The 16139-nt window shown below is 33.1% G+C and overlaps 1 long non-coding RNA gene and 1 pseudogene across 1 annotated transcript; both read left to right on the top strand.

The window, feature by feature from the left end:
- The first annotated feature begins 522 nt into the window (after positions 1-522).
- LOC132041587 (TMV resistance protein N-like) lies at positions 523-13611 on the top strand (annotated as a pseudogene).
- Positions 13612-14807: 1196 nt separating this feature from the next.
- Positions 14808-15907, top strand: LOC132041586 (uncharacterized). Its single transcript, XR_009411119.1, has 2 exons — positions 14808-15575; positions 15670-15907. It is a non-coding gene; the product is annotated as an uncharacterized LOC132041586 (long non-coding RNA).
- The last annotated feature ends 232 nt before the right edge of the window (positions 15908-16139 follow it).

The raw sequence follows: 16139 nt of genomic DNA, 5'->3' as shown, positions 1-16139 counted from the left end.
TTTAACATTGGTGTATTGCTTCAGGATAGAATACATACTGTTACCTATTGTTAAGATGTTGGGTAAAATCGACCATCAAGGAATAGTTATTTGGTTATTGCTTTATATTTCAATACTTCCATTATCTGGTGAGATTTCTCAAAAAATTGCTTGTTTGTTCTCTTACATAAGCTAGACAAGGGGAAGACTTGTATCTTTTTTTTTTTTTGGTTGTTTTCTCTGTCCGTTAAATTATTTCACCTTCTGTGTGATTTTAGTTGGTAACTATAACCAGATTGTTATAGTTTTTGTGCTATATATGTGTGAGTTGCAATGGTTTTGAAATAGTGTTCTCGCTATGTTTTGAAATACTTTTTCTTAGCATACAAAATTGTTAAATGTATGTAATCATACAACATTGATAGGTTACTAAGCTACTCTTTCACATGAAAATCTGTAGGTTATATTCAACACTTCTTCTAAAAAATCTGATTTTTGTTCATCAGTTTCACTTTTTGAAAGGTTATAAACCAGTACTCCCCGATGGATAAATCTTGGATTGGAATGCCTAGAACCACAACTAAATATTTGATTGGGTTGAATCAATTTCTAGATTTTGCATTTATGAATGGAGCTGTAAGAGATGAAATGAAATGTCCCTGTCCTAAATGTGGGAATGAGAAGTGGCAGACTAGAAGGATAGTGTACAATCATTTGATCGACAAGCCATTCCCTCAAAATTATGTCACTTGGGTTATGCAAGGGGAAACAAATGTGTTGCAAAACTCCGAAAACATAGAGGTTATCCCGGATACATTGCCTCCTGAAAATCCTATAGAATTATTGATTAATGAAGCATTTCAGGGCTCAAGGCCAATGGACATTGATGTAGGTCCGTCACAAGTAGTTGGAGAAGAAGAAATGTTAAATGATACACCTTCAAATAACAAAGATTTTCTTGAGTTGCTTAGAGATGGAAGTGAAGAATTATTTGAAGGGTCCAAGTACTCGAAGCTAGAGTTTTTGTCAAAATTATATCACATAAAGTGTTCGTCTGGGCTAAGTGACAAGGGAATGACTATGATTCTAGATCTACTTAGGGATGCATTTGGGTTTGCAAGGATCCCTAATTCTTTCTATGAGGCCAAGAAAACCATCAAAAAGGCCAAGATATGTTTCTATCAGTAAGAAGGGATAGTTCCTATTAATTTAATTACAAAATGACATTGTTATGCAGATAATATTTTGAGTGGTTCTTCAGGATTTTTGATTTATGTGCTTTTAGTCCCTTTATCATAATTATGCAGTAATCTACAGTGTGAAGTACTTCTCGTTCTTTGACTTTTTGACCTATATATCAAGAATCGTCTTACTTTTTGTAGGATTGAATCAGAATGTATTCGGGATCTTGTTGACCAAATTTCCAAATTATGCAAGACTTCTTTATCTTATTTGAAAGATATTGTGGGAATAAATACTCATTTAGAGGAAGTAAAATCCTGGCTACAGATGGAAATCAAGGATGTTCGGATTGTGGGGATCTGGGGAATGGGCGGAGTCGGTAAAACGACAATAGCAAGAGCCATTTTTAATACTCATTCTTATCAATTTGAAGCTGCTTCTTTTCTTGCGGATATTAAAGAAAATGAAAAAAAAAAAAAAAAAAAAAGAAAAGAACCAACTACATTCTTTAGAAAATACCCTTTTCTCTGAATTGTTCAGAAGAAAAGATGATAACGTCAATAATAAGTATGATGGGAAGGATAAGATTCAGAGCAGACTTCATTCTATGAAGGTGCTAATAGTGCTTGATGACATAGATGAAAGAGATCATTTGGAGTATTTAGCAGGTGATGCTGGTTGGTTTGCTAATGGTAGCAGAGTTGTTGTAACAACTAGAAATAGAGATCTGATAAAGAATGCTGATGCAATATATGAAGTGAAGCTATTGCCTGATCATGAAGCTACACAATTGTTCTATCAGTATGCTTTCAAACAAAATAGTGGAGTTCCAAGTGATCAGTGTTTTAAGAAGCTCTCCTTGGAGGTAGTAAATCATGCTAAAGGCCTTCCTTTAGCCCTCAAGGTGTGGGGTTCTTTGTTGCATAAGAAAGACCTAGCTCGGTGGGAAAGAACTATAGACAAAATAAAGAAAAACTCTAGTTCAGAAATGGTTGAGAAGCTCAAAATTAGTTATGATGGGTTGGAGCCCAAAGAGCAAGATATATTTCTAGATATAGCATGTTTCTTCCGAGGAGAAGAAAAAAGAGAAGTCATGCAAATCCTTGAGAGTTGTGATTTTAGAGCTGAATATGGATTGGATATCCTAATTGACAAATCTCTTGTGTTCTTAACCGAAGATGATACGATTCAAATGCATGATTTAATACAAGATATGGGTAAATATATAGTGAAAATACAAAAGGATCCGGGAGAACGTAGCAGAATATGGCTCGCTGAAGATTACGAAAAAGTGATGATCAACAATACGGTAAGTAGGCTAAACAATGCCATAATACTCAATTTCTATTTTTCATATTCCAAAGACATATAGGTCCAATTCCAATCTATCTGTTTCTCACATTTTCATGCAAGCAAAATTGGATAGCAAATTAAATTCTTGGATCATCTCAATATCATCATAACGTACTTTCACGTATAGAAGGTCTTTCCATTGAATAATCTTTGAAGTCATAATCTGTTGAATAATCCAAGGAAAAGATTTTTATTCTATGGTTAGCATGTGCTCTAGTGTAGAAATGATTCTGCTTTGCTGGGTTTTTGCTTCACATACGTAATTTTAGTTTTTACTTTTGTGGAAGAAGCATAAGTAATTTCCTAACGCGTCCTAATTTGTCAAGTAGCCACTTCAATTAACATTTCCTAATTCGTTTTCTTAGGTTATTAAGCCATAAATTAGTCTAGTAGCCATTTAATCTATTTATTCCAATTTCATTATTTGGATTAACTTGAAATTTGTATGACATTATATAATTAATACGTTAATAATTCGATAAGGGATTCATTTTACCATTGATTATTTTTGTTAAAAAAATTTACAATTTATTGGTACTGTTTAAATTAATTTCGTTTTCTCAATGCATAAAAAAGCTTATAGATTTGACTCTACAGAAATTTTCAGAAAATGTACTTTTTGAATGTAGAATTATTTAATTAATTGCACCAAGTATTTCTCTTAAGAAACATATTTCAAAAAAGACCAAACTACTATTGTACCTTAATTTTTTCTAATGGTAGTATGGTACTAGGTTTTGCAAGAACTTCAAGTGCAATAAAAAATAGTACAAAACATGATGAAATTTGGCACTGCGAGGATTGACAAAAGTAATCATACTGGTAAGGGAATTTTATACCACATTCTTTTTTTTTCCTTAATTTAAATTTTCATTTTATTATAGACAAAAAAACATGAAAATGGTTTGCTAGAGTACAAAAGTAACCATCTTGGTAAGCGAAAAAAGCCAGGACATGCTTTTTTTCTTAATTTAAATTTTCCTTTTATTAGCCTCTAAGCTTACAAAAGTAATAAGGAACAAATTCATCCGCCACGATAAAGGGGATTCCTCATTTGTTCTTCAGGCTTGTTAATAAGGAACAAATCGCAACCACTTTTCCATTTGTTCCAACTTTTTTCACTAAAATTGGTCACTTATCAAGTCTATATGCATCAATTGCAGCTTTAGGTAGGTTCTGAGACTCTTGAAAGCCACTAGTGACACCATGAATTGATCCTTGTTTAGAGAGAATATCAGCCACAGTGTTGGCTTCTCTATAACAGTGTTGGACAGTAATTTTATACCACATTTGAAGTTATACTTTGTAAACTAATAATCTTTTTTATCAGGGGACGAAGGCAGTGGAAGCAATCTCGTTTGAATATGAAGAAAAGTTATGTTTTAGCAAAGAGGCCATGAAAAACATGACAATGCTTAGGATGTTATACATATGGTACACTGGCTCCAATGATTGCTTCCCTTGCCATGATGGCTCCACTGAGTACCTGCCCAACAACTTGCGTTGGTTTTTATGGACTGACTTCCCTTGGGAGTCATTGCCAGAAAATTTTGAACCCAAAAGGCTTGTTCACCTGGAACTCGGCGCAGTTCACTGCGTCATTTATGGAGGAGAACAAAGGTACAATAATTAAATTCTAGTTTATTTTATTCGTCCGTAACTATCTCTGTCTTTTAGTGATGAGCATATATTATTGCTTTCAGCCTATTTTATTTGATATTCTTTTTATTTTGACTTGTTCTTGAATCAAGATGCTATGTTTGTTAATGAAAAAAGTTCTAAATTCCATAAACTCAAATTAATATATTTTATATTATTTTGGGTTGTTCGCATATTTATTATACTAGTTTTACGTTCACGTGTGTTGCACGTGTATTTCATGTCAATTAGTACAATATCTGATAAAATAAAATTTGAAAGATGATTTGTTAAATATTCTAAAAATATTTATTTTAGTCATAAAATAGGAATAAAAATGTGAGAAAAGTAAGTTTCATCGCATATTCTCAAGATCACTAATGAATATGGTGAGAATATTTATTCTTCACCTACTATATCTTCTTAATATACTTTTGTATCATCATTAATTCTCTTTCATAACGTATTTCAAGTCTCTTTATTTCTACCTCTATGTTAACACCAACCACTAATTAATAATCTAATGATCTCTCGTATAAAAGAGTCTGGATCTTTCTCTTGTTTTCATTTATGATTGTAGTTTAAAGCAACATGTAGCTTCATGATGTGCACTTCGAAGATCATCATCTATATTCTTGTGACCGGTTAATTCAAATTAGAAAAGAAGTACATCCCGAAATAGTATCCTTTGTGTTGTTAATCTATTCTTAAATGATCTACATACGGCGTATAAATTCAACGCATCCACAAAATGTTCAAAATCATGCACCAATATTATCAACAAATCTTCCAAAAGTGCAGCAACGTACTAAAATAAAAGTCATTAACTTGAACCCGAAATTCAACGTTTACAGTTTTTGCATATCTTTCCCATTTTTGGTGAATTCTACTCATGTTGCAAACACAAAGCGAACTCCTTCAGAAATAAATGCAAAGGAAATGCAGCTAGCCTCTGGACCAAGGAATTTACAATATACTTGTTGGGGTTAGATAAGCTTTTATGTGTCTTTTTCTTTCTTTCTTTTGATTGCTCTCTCATCACCTAATTGTTTGGTCTCATACAAAACATGAAAAATTAGAAAAGAATAATTGTTTTCTAGAATTAGAAAGATTAAAAAAGTAAAATTCCTAACAATCAAGCGAACATGAAAAAACACACAAAACACACACTTGCAACAAGGAAGCAAGTTTGAGCTAAGAAATTAATATTCGCTCTCTTCTCTCAACATTTTCATGCAAACCCTACTACGAGTGTCGATTGCTTTTATTAGTGATGGTCTTGGAATTAATTTTATGTTATATAGTATCTTTCTAGAAAAAAAGAGGTGATGATGTTTATGAACTTGAAAAGGCTAATAAGCTCTTTAACTCTTCACACTTTGTAGTGATCTATAAGCATAATATTTCGCATTAGTAAGGAATATGTCATGGTTGGAGTGCAATAATTGAGAGTATTTGAGATTTTAGTGAGCAATGAAATATAATTTTGATAAGTTATATATTGAAGTCTTGAAAAATCAATAACAAAATTACCAAACAATCTTACAACACGTGAGCAAAGAAAAAAAAAATCTAACTGCAAATGTAAAAGAAGCAAAGAGAGCACCTTCATGTATGTTTAGTATATGGATCTCTTGCTTTCTCACCATGGTATTCTGAAAGCTATAAAGCTTTCTTATTTTTTCTTGTCAAAAATGAGAGCATTTAGGGATCATTAGTGGGGAATATATATGAATAGAATCATGAATAATTGCTTTAGTTAATATATGAAGCGGTGGAATAATGAATAAGAATAGGGAAAGGTCATATTCAGTGATTATTAGTTACAGATTTGTTGCTTGTAAATATTTAATCATGCTACTATTATATGAAACATTTTGGAGTAATAAATATTAGACTTTAATATACATATAAATAAAGACAGGTTAAATAGAAGATGTCTTTTTATATATATATATATATATATATATATATATATATATATATATATATATATATATATATATGATATAATATGATTTAAGTAAGAAGCTAACTCATTCAAACATTTTCCTAGCAAGATTTGATCTCATCCTAAGCTTGTATGATGGAAGTAATACTTGGTAAACATAAGGGGTACATTATTTACAGCTATTTTCTAAATCTCGAATGATGTATAAGCTTTTAGACATTGCTTCCAAATTTAACACTTTGTTTTCCCCATGCTATATTACACTTCTTTAAAGAGATAAAGTATTTTTCTCTTTGGCTTTTTAATAATAGATAAATATATGATGTAATATTAAAATGATAAGTTAGTATTTTACCAACTTAAGATTGAGCTAACTCATTCAAACATTTTCCTAATTTTTTTAAAGATTTGATCTCATCCTAAGCTTTTGTATGTTTTATTTTGTTGTTTTTGATGGAAAAATGTAATGTGTTGGTAAACTATAAAAGGAAGACAAGGGAACATTATTTATATATATATTATATATATATATATATATATATATACTAATATCTATATGGTATGAATGATGTATAATTTATATATGTATGTATATATATCTATGCTTTTATGACATGTGTGTGGTATTTCATTCCAATGCCTGATTTTATTTTGTGATGAATCTCTTGTTTTGCTTATGCATTTGTTTTCCCCATGCTATACATTCTTCTTTAAAGAAGAAATATAAATATTTTTCTCTTTTGCATAAAAAAGAAAGGATGGACCTTATAAGCCGTATCAAACAAGTCTCCACAATTTTCTTTAATTATTTTTAGATAAATTTAACATTATTTTGTATCTAAAAAAATATTAGATATATTAAATTTTCTCTGAAAAATCCATTGGAAATATAAATTTGATATGTTTTATTTTAACTCAGCAAACAAAATCTTTCCAGGTTATGTTTTTTCTTTTAAACATTTTTAAAGAATAATTTTTGGGGACTTCCCTCATATTTATGGCACCACCAACCATTTGAATCTAATTAGCCTTGGATTTGAATAATATGAATATAGCTATATGTTTGGAACTTTTATCAATCCTCCAGGATTCTACTTACTCTGTGATCATCTATGGAAATATTGTTCAGTTTTCTTTTTATCATAGAGCATTTTACTCAAGACCTTGGAAACTACATAGCATGATCTATTTTGGAAATTTTTAAATTAAAGGTTGTGGCAAATTTTATGTTTTGAAATAAAACATGTTTTGATATTGTATTAGTAAAAAGCATTGTATTAGCAAAAGAAATATTAAGTCTTAAGAATATTAGAAAATATTAAATTGGGTTAAATTTTAAAGAATAAATTTTAAAAAATGTAATTTGGGTTAAATTGTACATTGTTATTGTAAGTAAGAAGCAAGAAGAAATATTAAAAATATAAACTAATAAATTCTAATTTTAAAGAATAAATTTTAAAAATGTAAGATTTGGGTTAAATTGTACATTGTATATTGTATGAGTAAGAAGCAAGAAGAAATATTAAAAATATAAACTAATTTCTAATTTCACACAAAATACTGTGTTGACTCTGATAGTCCAAATGAGGTTACTCATTTTTCGTTTGAGGGAGTAAATTATTTTTTAATAGTACGTTTTAGGAACAGGAAGGTCATTTGATGGCCTCAAATATACAAAATGAAAGACAAGAAGAAAAGAAAGGCTCGAAATCGGAATAGTATGATGAATGGTGGATACCCAAATCTAAACCCTAATTCTTTTATGATAGTAACTTAGTAAGTAATTCTTTTACCTGCCATTCCATGTTTTTCCTATCTCATTCTTTTTGTGCTCCGAATTGCAGGATTTGTAGTATTTATGGATGCTAGATCTCCTCCGCTCTGTAAACCTGACGCCAACACCAAATTTCATGGGGATGCCAAATTTGGAGTATTTGTATCTGTCAGGCTGTATTGACCTTAGGCTGAATTGATCTTGAAGAGGTTCACGATTCCTTGGGGTATTGTGGAAAACTCATTGAGTTAGATTTGGGTTATTGTGAAATCCTTGAGAGGTTTCCATGTGTTAATGTGGAATCTCTTGAATATCTGAATCTATATGGTTGCTACAGTTTAGAGAAATTTCCAGAGATCAGGTGAAGAAGTAAGCTGGGGTTAAAGATTAAGATGGATGAATCTAGGATAAGGGAACTACCATCATCTTTTTTTCAGTATCAAACTCATCTTACCAAGCTAGATTTGAGCTATATGCGTCACCTTGAAGCTCTTCCAAGCGTCATTGGTATGATGCAAAGTTTGGTGGAGCTAGATGTGTCTCGTTGCTCAAAACTTGAAAGCTTGCCAGAAGAGATAGGGGATTTAGAAAACTTGGAGCGGCTTGATGCCAGACTTACTCGAATTTCACGACCTCTGCCTTCCATTATCCGGTTGAACAAGCTTCTATTCTTGAGCTTTGCAAAACCAAAATCACGAGTAGGCCTCAAAGATGGAGGGTACTTTGTGTTCCCTCAAGTGAATGAAGGGTTACACTCATTGGAACGACTGGATCTCAGTTACTGCAATCTAAGAGATGGAGGACTTTCAGAAGACATTGGATCCTTATCCTCTTTGAAAAAGTTGTATCTCACTAGAAATAATTTTGAGCATTTGCCTCGAAGCATAGCCCAACTTGGTGCTCTTCAGTTGTTGGACTTATCAGATTGCAAGAGGCTCATAGAGTTCCCTCAGGTGAATGAATTACGCTCATTGGAAGATCTGGATCTTAGTTACTGCAATCTAAGAGATGGAGGACTTCCAGAGAACATTGGATCCTTATCCTCTTTGAAAAAGTTGAATCTCAGTGGAAATAATTTTGAGCATTTGCCTCGAAGCGTAGTCCAACTTGGTGCTCTTTGATCCTTGAACTTATCACATTGCAAGAGGCTTAAAGAGTTGCCAGAAATTCCACAACAATTAGATACAATATATGCAGATTGGAGCAATGATTGGATCTGTAATTTGTTGTTTCAGAATATCTCATCATTGCAGCATGACATCTCTGCTTCAGAGTCCTTGTCACTAAGAGTGTTTACCAGTGGGGAGAATTTACCATTTGAGATCCCAAGTTGGTTCCACCATTGGGGAATTGATAGAAGTGTATCAGTAAATTTGCCTGAAAATTGGTATGTACCTGATAACTTCTTGGGATTTGCTGTATGTTACCCCGACAGATTAATTGAAACCACAGCTCAATTATTTCCCTTATGTGATGATGGAGTGTCATCAATGACCCAGAAACTAACCTTATCCAACCATTCAGAATGTTCTTTCAATAGGATTCATTTTTTCTTGGTACCTTTTGCTGGCTTATGGGATATGTCTTAAGGCAAATGGAAAAACACCAAATGACTATGGGCGCATTATGTTATCTTTCTCTGGAGCATGGAAGGAATTTGGATTTTGTTTGTTATATAAAGATAAACCTGAGCTTAAGGCCTTGTTACAAATGAGGCAAAATAATGATGAACCAACAGAACATTGCATTGGGACAAGTAGTGAACACCATGACTCCGTGACTAATGAAGCAGTAGCTCCTCTTGTAGAAACAAAGGTCACATTTCTAAAACGGTTTTTGAGAATCTGCAATAACAAGTAGAGTGGCCAGCCTCTCAGGAACTCTGCATCTCTTTCCTGCAAAACCAGGATTTTCGCTTAAAAATAGGTACATACCAAAAGATTATCACATTTCCATGACTTGTTTCTTTTCTAGATGGTAGTGAAATTGTGCTCTCTCTCTCTCTCTCTCTCTCTCTCTCTCTCTTTTTAAATGTAATTCTCTCCTTCTATTAGCTACAAAGTTTGCTTCTAAAACCAATAATTTTCCCCTATTTGTAGGTGCTCATGAATGAGTGATGTACATATCAACCATGAGTTCTGTCAATTGATTCTCCATCTTATCTCCACTTGTGTTGAGCCATGCATAACCATGGTGAGTTAAATTAAGGCTATGAACAAGTTTAAATTTTCAATACTCAAATCAGATCCTGGAATTTTTCTATCTTAATTGAATTCTTACCTTAAAATACTCACAAATCAAGAATTTGTACATGAAATTAATAAAGTGTAAAATGAAGAGATAATACTACAAATTGGCGGAAAATACGATGAAATAGTAACCACTATTTAAGTTATGGAGGCCAGAAATTAGTCTGCCATTTTGAAAAGATTTCAGAAGTGCTCATAACACTAATAGAGTCACAGAAAAATGAAAATCCATGATATTCCACAGGCTTTTCCTATCAAAGTGGATAATGTAACAACTTAGACTTGATGCCCTGAAAAGTAATGTATAACCATGCTCAAATGTCCTTATGGCCGATAGAACTGCATTACCCACACGAACATCTTTGTTTTACAATTTAATCTGTCTCTAAACCGGTTCGATAAAATTAATTATTTTGTTTCTTTAATTAGTTTACTCACGTTTTCAGTGAGAATGAAGGACTAAGATTTCTCCTCAGTAATTAATTATCATATTCGTTTTGAAGTATCATGTTTTCTTTTTAAGCAGATGAATACTTCAATTGCTATTTCCTTTGTTCAAATTGGTTTATCGGAGTCTTTTATAAGGATATGTATCTAAAATTCATTTGGCTTTGTTGTGATATTTGAGCATCAATCACCTATAGTTGCCAAAATATAGCATAGTTCTCAACTTAATCTTATCCGAAAGAACCTACTCTCGAGTCTCGTATACTCTCCATCACAAACTGATTTTCACTTGCAAAATAATTTTAGTCTGGGAAAAACTAGAAGTCTTCTTACACATTATGTAACTTTAAAAACTTTATGTGGGACGACTCAGTTTAACACTTTTGCATCCAAACATTTTCTTATCGAAAAGTAACAATTGTGTTCTAACTTTAGCAATACACTTTTACTCCCTCTATCCTGAATTGAACCTCCACGTTTAACTTGGTATATATAGGAAAATGGTAGTAAAACAACATTTTATAAGATAAACAACAGTTGGAAAGAAAAGTAGTAAATGTATATATTTTTTTTTTAATTAAAGTGACAGCTTCTGGAGTATTCCGTGACATCTTACGGCTTGCATTATAACTTGGTGGTCCATCGTAATTCATTTACTGCAACCCGGTATTCTTCTTTTTTGAGTACCACATTTCAGATTTTGACTTTGTTGTATGATTTTCATGTGGAGATGTATCACAGATAGAAGGATTTCACTGAGTTATCATTGGTAGATGAAGATGCCTTTGAATTTCTTCTCATTATGCCCACAGAAAAGGCAAAGGGTTTTAATTTCCAAAGGTATCCACTGATCCATGGGTTTAAAACTTCTTAATCTATCATTTTGATGCTCTCTGATTGTTATATTAGAGGAAATCTCTGTTTTAGATATAAGTATCTCTCTTGTTATGGCAGGGAGGTTGGGAAAATGATGAAACAATCAAAGATACAGCACAGCATGAGACGGTGGAGTAGGAGGGGATGTTAAGGTTCGTTCTCCCTTATAATCTGTTTCAGTTCTTTTTGTACTTCGCCCTCCGTTCATTTTATATATATGACATGTTTGACTAAAGGTGGAGTTTAAGACAAAGGACTTTTTGCACTTATCAAAAGACATTTCTATGGCTATAAGAGCATGTCATTAAGGGTAAAATGGGAAGTTTGAAGTTAAAGAGTTTCCAGAATAGAAAGGTGTCATTCTTTTTTGAACAGACTAAAGGAGAGAACGTCATATAAAATGGAACAGTGGGAGTACTTCTTTTAAAGGAAAAAGGTGAAAAAATAAGCAACACCATCTTGTGTGTTAACTTGTCTATTACATGAGATGAATGACAGCATGCTAGCTGTGGTAGAGATAATGGCTCATGACAGTTCGATTTCTTGCAAGATATTGAGTGCTAGATTTTTATGCCCTTTGCTCAACTCTAAATGCACTAATTCATAATTAGATGTTGTGATTGTTTCGGATTAGGGATATGTGATTATCTTGCTCTCTGCTGTTTTATTGACATTGATAAAATAATAACATCTAGATCTTTATTCTGGTTTTGGATCACTTTTGCATAGCAATCTGGGGACATGGTAATTTAAGAACAAAACCAGTTACTTGCCTATAAAGGGAACAACTAGACTATTGGCCTGAGAAAGGGACTGCTAAAGAACTTGGGTATGCACATTTTTTTAAATTTCGTTTTGAAATATAATCACATCTTCCATTTGCTGACAAGTAGCTTGTCCAAAAAATAAATTGCAGATGAATGGCAAGATAACTTTGCCAAAATGGGTGGATGAAAGAAGCCTTGGAAATGTTAGTAAGTCGCCTCACAATTTGCGACTTGCATCATTTGATGGTAACTCCGTCTGTATTCATTTACTCTGCAAGCCATTATTCTGCTTTTTTAGTACCAAGTTTCAGATTTTGACTTTGTTGTATATTGATTCATGTGGAAAGATGTATTTTGTGTTAAGGCTGTAGCTGAATCACTAACAATATCTGTTCCCTTGATCATGTATTTCATTTTGATGCTCTCTCTGATTGTTATATTTGGGAAATCTCTGTTTTAAATACAAATATATCTCTTGTTATGGCAGGGAGGTCAGGAAAAGATGAAACAATTGAAGATGCAGCACAGTGTGAGACACTGGAGGAAGCTGGAGTACGAGGCGATGTTAAGGTTTGTTCTCCCTCATGATATCTTTCAGTTCTTTTTATGCTTTAATTTTTAGGGAAAAGGTGAAAAATAAGAAACAAAGTCTGTGTTATCTAGTTATCTATTGCATCAGATAAATGACAGTATACTAGCTGTGGTAGAGTTAAGGGCTTATCATCTGTCAAATTTCTTGCAAAAACAGTCAGTGCTTGATAGTTAAGCGAAAAAGTTACTTAGCAGCTCTTTTCTCTCTAGACTGTTTGCACTAATTGATGATTAAATGTGATGTTGTGATTGCTCCTTTTGGATTAGGAATACGCGATTTTTTAAATCTTACAGTCTACTGTCTTGTTGACATTGAATTGATAAAGTAATAACATCTATATTTGGATTACTTATAAGTGGTTCTAACAAGTTTTACTCTGGTTTTGGATTACTTTTGCAGTGCAAACTGGGAGAGGAAGATGGTATGTTGAGAACAAAACCGGTGACATTGCCTGTGAAGGGCACATGTTTCCTTTCTTAGTAACAGAACAACTAGACTCTTGGCCCGAGAAAGAGATTTGCGAAAGAACTTGGGTATGCAATAAGCCATTCTTCTTGAATCTATATTTTGATTACTTATAAGTGGTTTTAACAAGTTTCACTCTTTTTGGTTTTGGATCACTTTTGCAGTGTAAAATGGGAAGATGGCACTTTGAGAACAAAGCCGGTGACACTGCCTATGAAGGGCACATGTTTCCTCTGTTTGTAACAGAACAACTAGACTATTGGCCTGAGAAAGGCATTCGCGAAAGAACTTGGGTATGGAATAATTCATTCTTTTTAAATTTCATTTTGATATATATTCACACTTCCGTTTGCTGACAAGTAGCTTGTCCAAAAACCAATTACAGATGAATGTGCACGAAGCAAGAAAATTTTGCCCAAATTGGGCTGCAGAACTATTAGTAAGTCGCCTCACATCACAAAGCAAACAGACCAAAGGAGAACTATTTCCCGGAATCGAATGTAGCTCCAGTGTTCAAGCAGCTATTCTTCCTTTAGGATATAGAGCTCCAATACTTTTTCTGCCATTACCAAGTTCTACTGAAGAAGTGTAGAGTTTATTGATACCGATCCACTGTCAAATCTACATGTGGTAGAAATAGTTAGCGGATAGGAACTAATTACTGAAACTGGTCAATCTAGCTGGTGGATTAAGTAGTTCACAGCAACTCCATTGTTAAGGGAACAACCAAAAAAAGTACTGGAAGTATAATTTTTGTTATCTCAGAATTGGAGTTGTGTGACATAATAGATAATTAGAATCAGGGCTATCAAAGGAGATGAACATGGACATAGCTACCAGAAATATTGATGTTGGAAAATAACTGCATCGGATTATTGGATTTTCTCTTGATTTTCTAATTCTTTTTCCCCAGATCTCTAGCATTCTTTAATTCTTCATATTGCTGGCAAAGCTAGAAGGTTACAGTCATTTATCATAGCATTCAGAAGGTCTAACAGGTTTTAATTTTGCTGGAATATTACGCATTCAGATGATAAAAAAGTTGCATAGGATTTTTTTAGTATCAAGTTTACTCTGCAAGCCATTATTTTGCATTTTTTAGGACCAAGTTTCAGATTTTGACTTTGTTGTTTATATGATCCATGTGGAAAGATGTATTTTTGGTGTTAAGGTTGTAGTCACTTTATTAACTATACCTGTTCCCTGGTCATCCTACCAATATAAAGATTTCACCGTGTTATCATTGGTAGATGAAGATGCCTTTGAAGTTTGTCTAATAAGTCCACAGAGAAAAGGCAAAGGGTGGTTATTTCCCAAAGGTAGCGACTGATCCATGGGTTTAAAACTTCTTAATATTTCCCAAAAAGGTATCATTTTGATGCTCTCTCTGATTGTTATATTAGAGGTTATCTCTTTTTTAAATACATCTCTCTTGTTCTGACAGGGAGGTCGGGAAAAAGATGAAACAATCAAAGATGCAGCACAACGTGAGCCAGTGGAGGAAGCTGGAGTATGAGGGGATGTTAAGGTTTGTTCTCCTCATGATCTCTTTCAATTCTTTTTTATACTTCACCCTCCTCTTCATTTTATATGACATGTTTGACTAAAATTGGACTTTAAGAAAAAAGGACTTCTTGCACTTACCAAAAGTCCCCTTTAGAACTTATGGTTTTTAAACATGGCATTGACATTTCTATGTCTATAAGAGCATGTCATTAAGGGTAAAATGGAAAGTTCAAAGTTAAAGAGTTTCCAAAAATAGAAAAGTGTCATTCTTTTTTAGAACAGACTAAAAGGAGAGGACGTCATATAAAATGGAACAGCAGGAGTACTTCTTTTAAAGGGAAAAGGGAAAAAATAAGCAACAAAGTCTTTGTGTTAACTTGTCTATTACATGAGATGAATGACAGCATACTAGCTGTGGTAGTGATAATGGTTCATGACATTTCAATTTCTTGCAAGTCATTGAGTGCTAGATGTATAAGCCCTTTGCTCAAGACTGAATGCACTAATTCACGATTAGATGTTCTGATGATTTCGGATTAGGAATATGTGATTATCTTGCTGGCTGCTCTCTTATTTGACATTTATACTGATAAAGTAATAATATCTTATTATTGATTGCTTATATAAGTGGTTCTAACACGTTATATTCTGGTTTTGGATTTTTACTTTGGCAGAGCAAACTGGGAAGATGGTACTTTAGAACGGAAACGTTGACACTGCCTATGAAGAGAACATGTTTCCTCTGTTTGTAACAGAACAACTCTTGGCCTGAGAAAGAGACTCATGAAAAAACTTGGTATGCAGTAGTTCGTTCTTTTCAAATTTCATTTCGAAATAGAATCACATCTTTGTCTTTGCTGACGAGTAGCTTGTCCAAAATCCAAATGCAGATGAATGTGCGTGAAGCCAGAGAACTTTGCCAAAATGGGTGCATGAAAGAGGCCGTAGAGCTATTAGTAAGTCGCTAAACATCACTGAGCAAGCGGACCAAAGGGGAATTATTTCCTGGAATAGAACGTACCTCCAGTGGTAGAGCAACTATTCTTCCTTTGGCATGTAGAGATCGAGAAGCGTAGACTCCATTGATATCCACTGTCAAATCTAAATGCTAGAAGTAGTTTATGAATATGAATCACTGAAAATGGTTAATCTAGCATGCGGATCAATTAGTTCAGATCAACTCCAATTTTAAGGAAACAAAGAAATACTAAATGCAGTCATAGGAGTACACTGTTTGATTGTTATCTCAGAACTGGAATAAGTAGTAGTAAACTAGAAATAAGCTTAATGAAGTAATGATCATTTGTAAATAGCTACCTGAAACGGTGTATTAGAAAATTATTGCATTTAGTTATTGAAT

Source organism: Lycium ferocissimum, unplaced genomic scaffold (genome assembly GCF_029784015.1).
Source record: "Lycium ferocissimum isolate CSIRO_LF1 unplaced genomic scaffold, AGI_CSIRO_Lferr_CH_V1 ctg10778, whole genome shotgun sequence".
Taxonomy (NCBI): domain Eukaryota; kingdom Viridiplantae; phylum Streptophyta; class Magnoliopsida; order Solanales; family Solanaceae; genus Lycium; species Lycium ferocissimum.
Note: the sequence above shows the minus strand (reverse complement) of the source record. Positions and strands in the feature narration are given on the sequence as shown.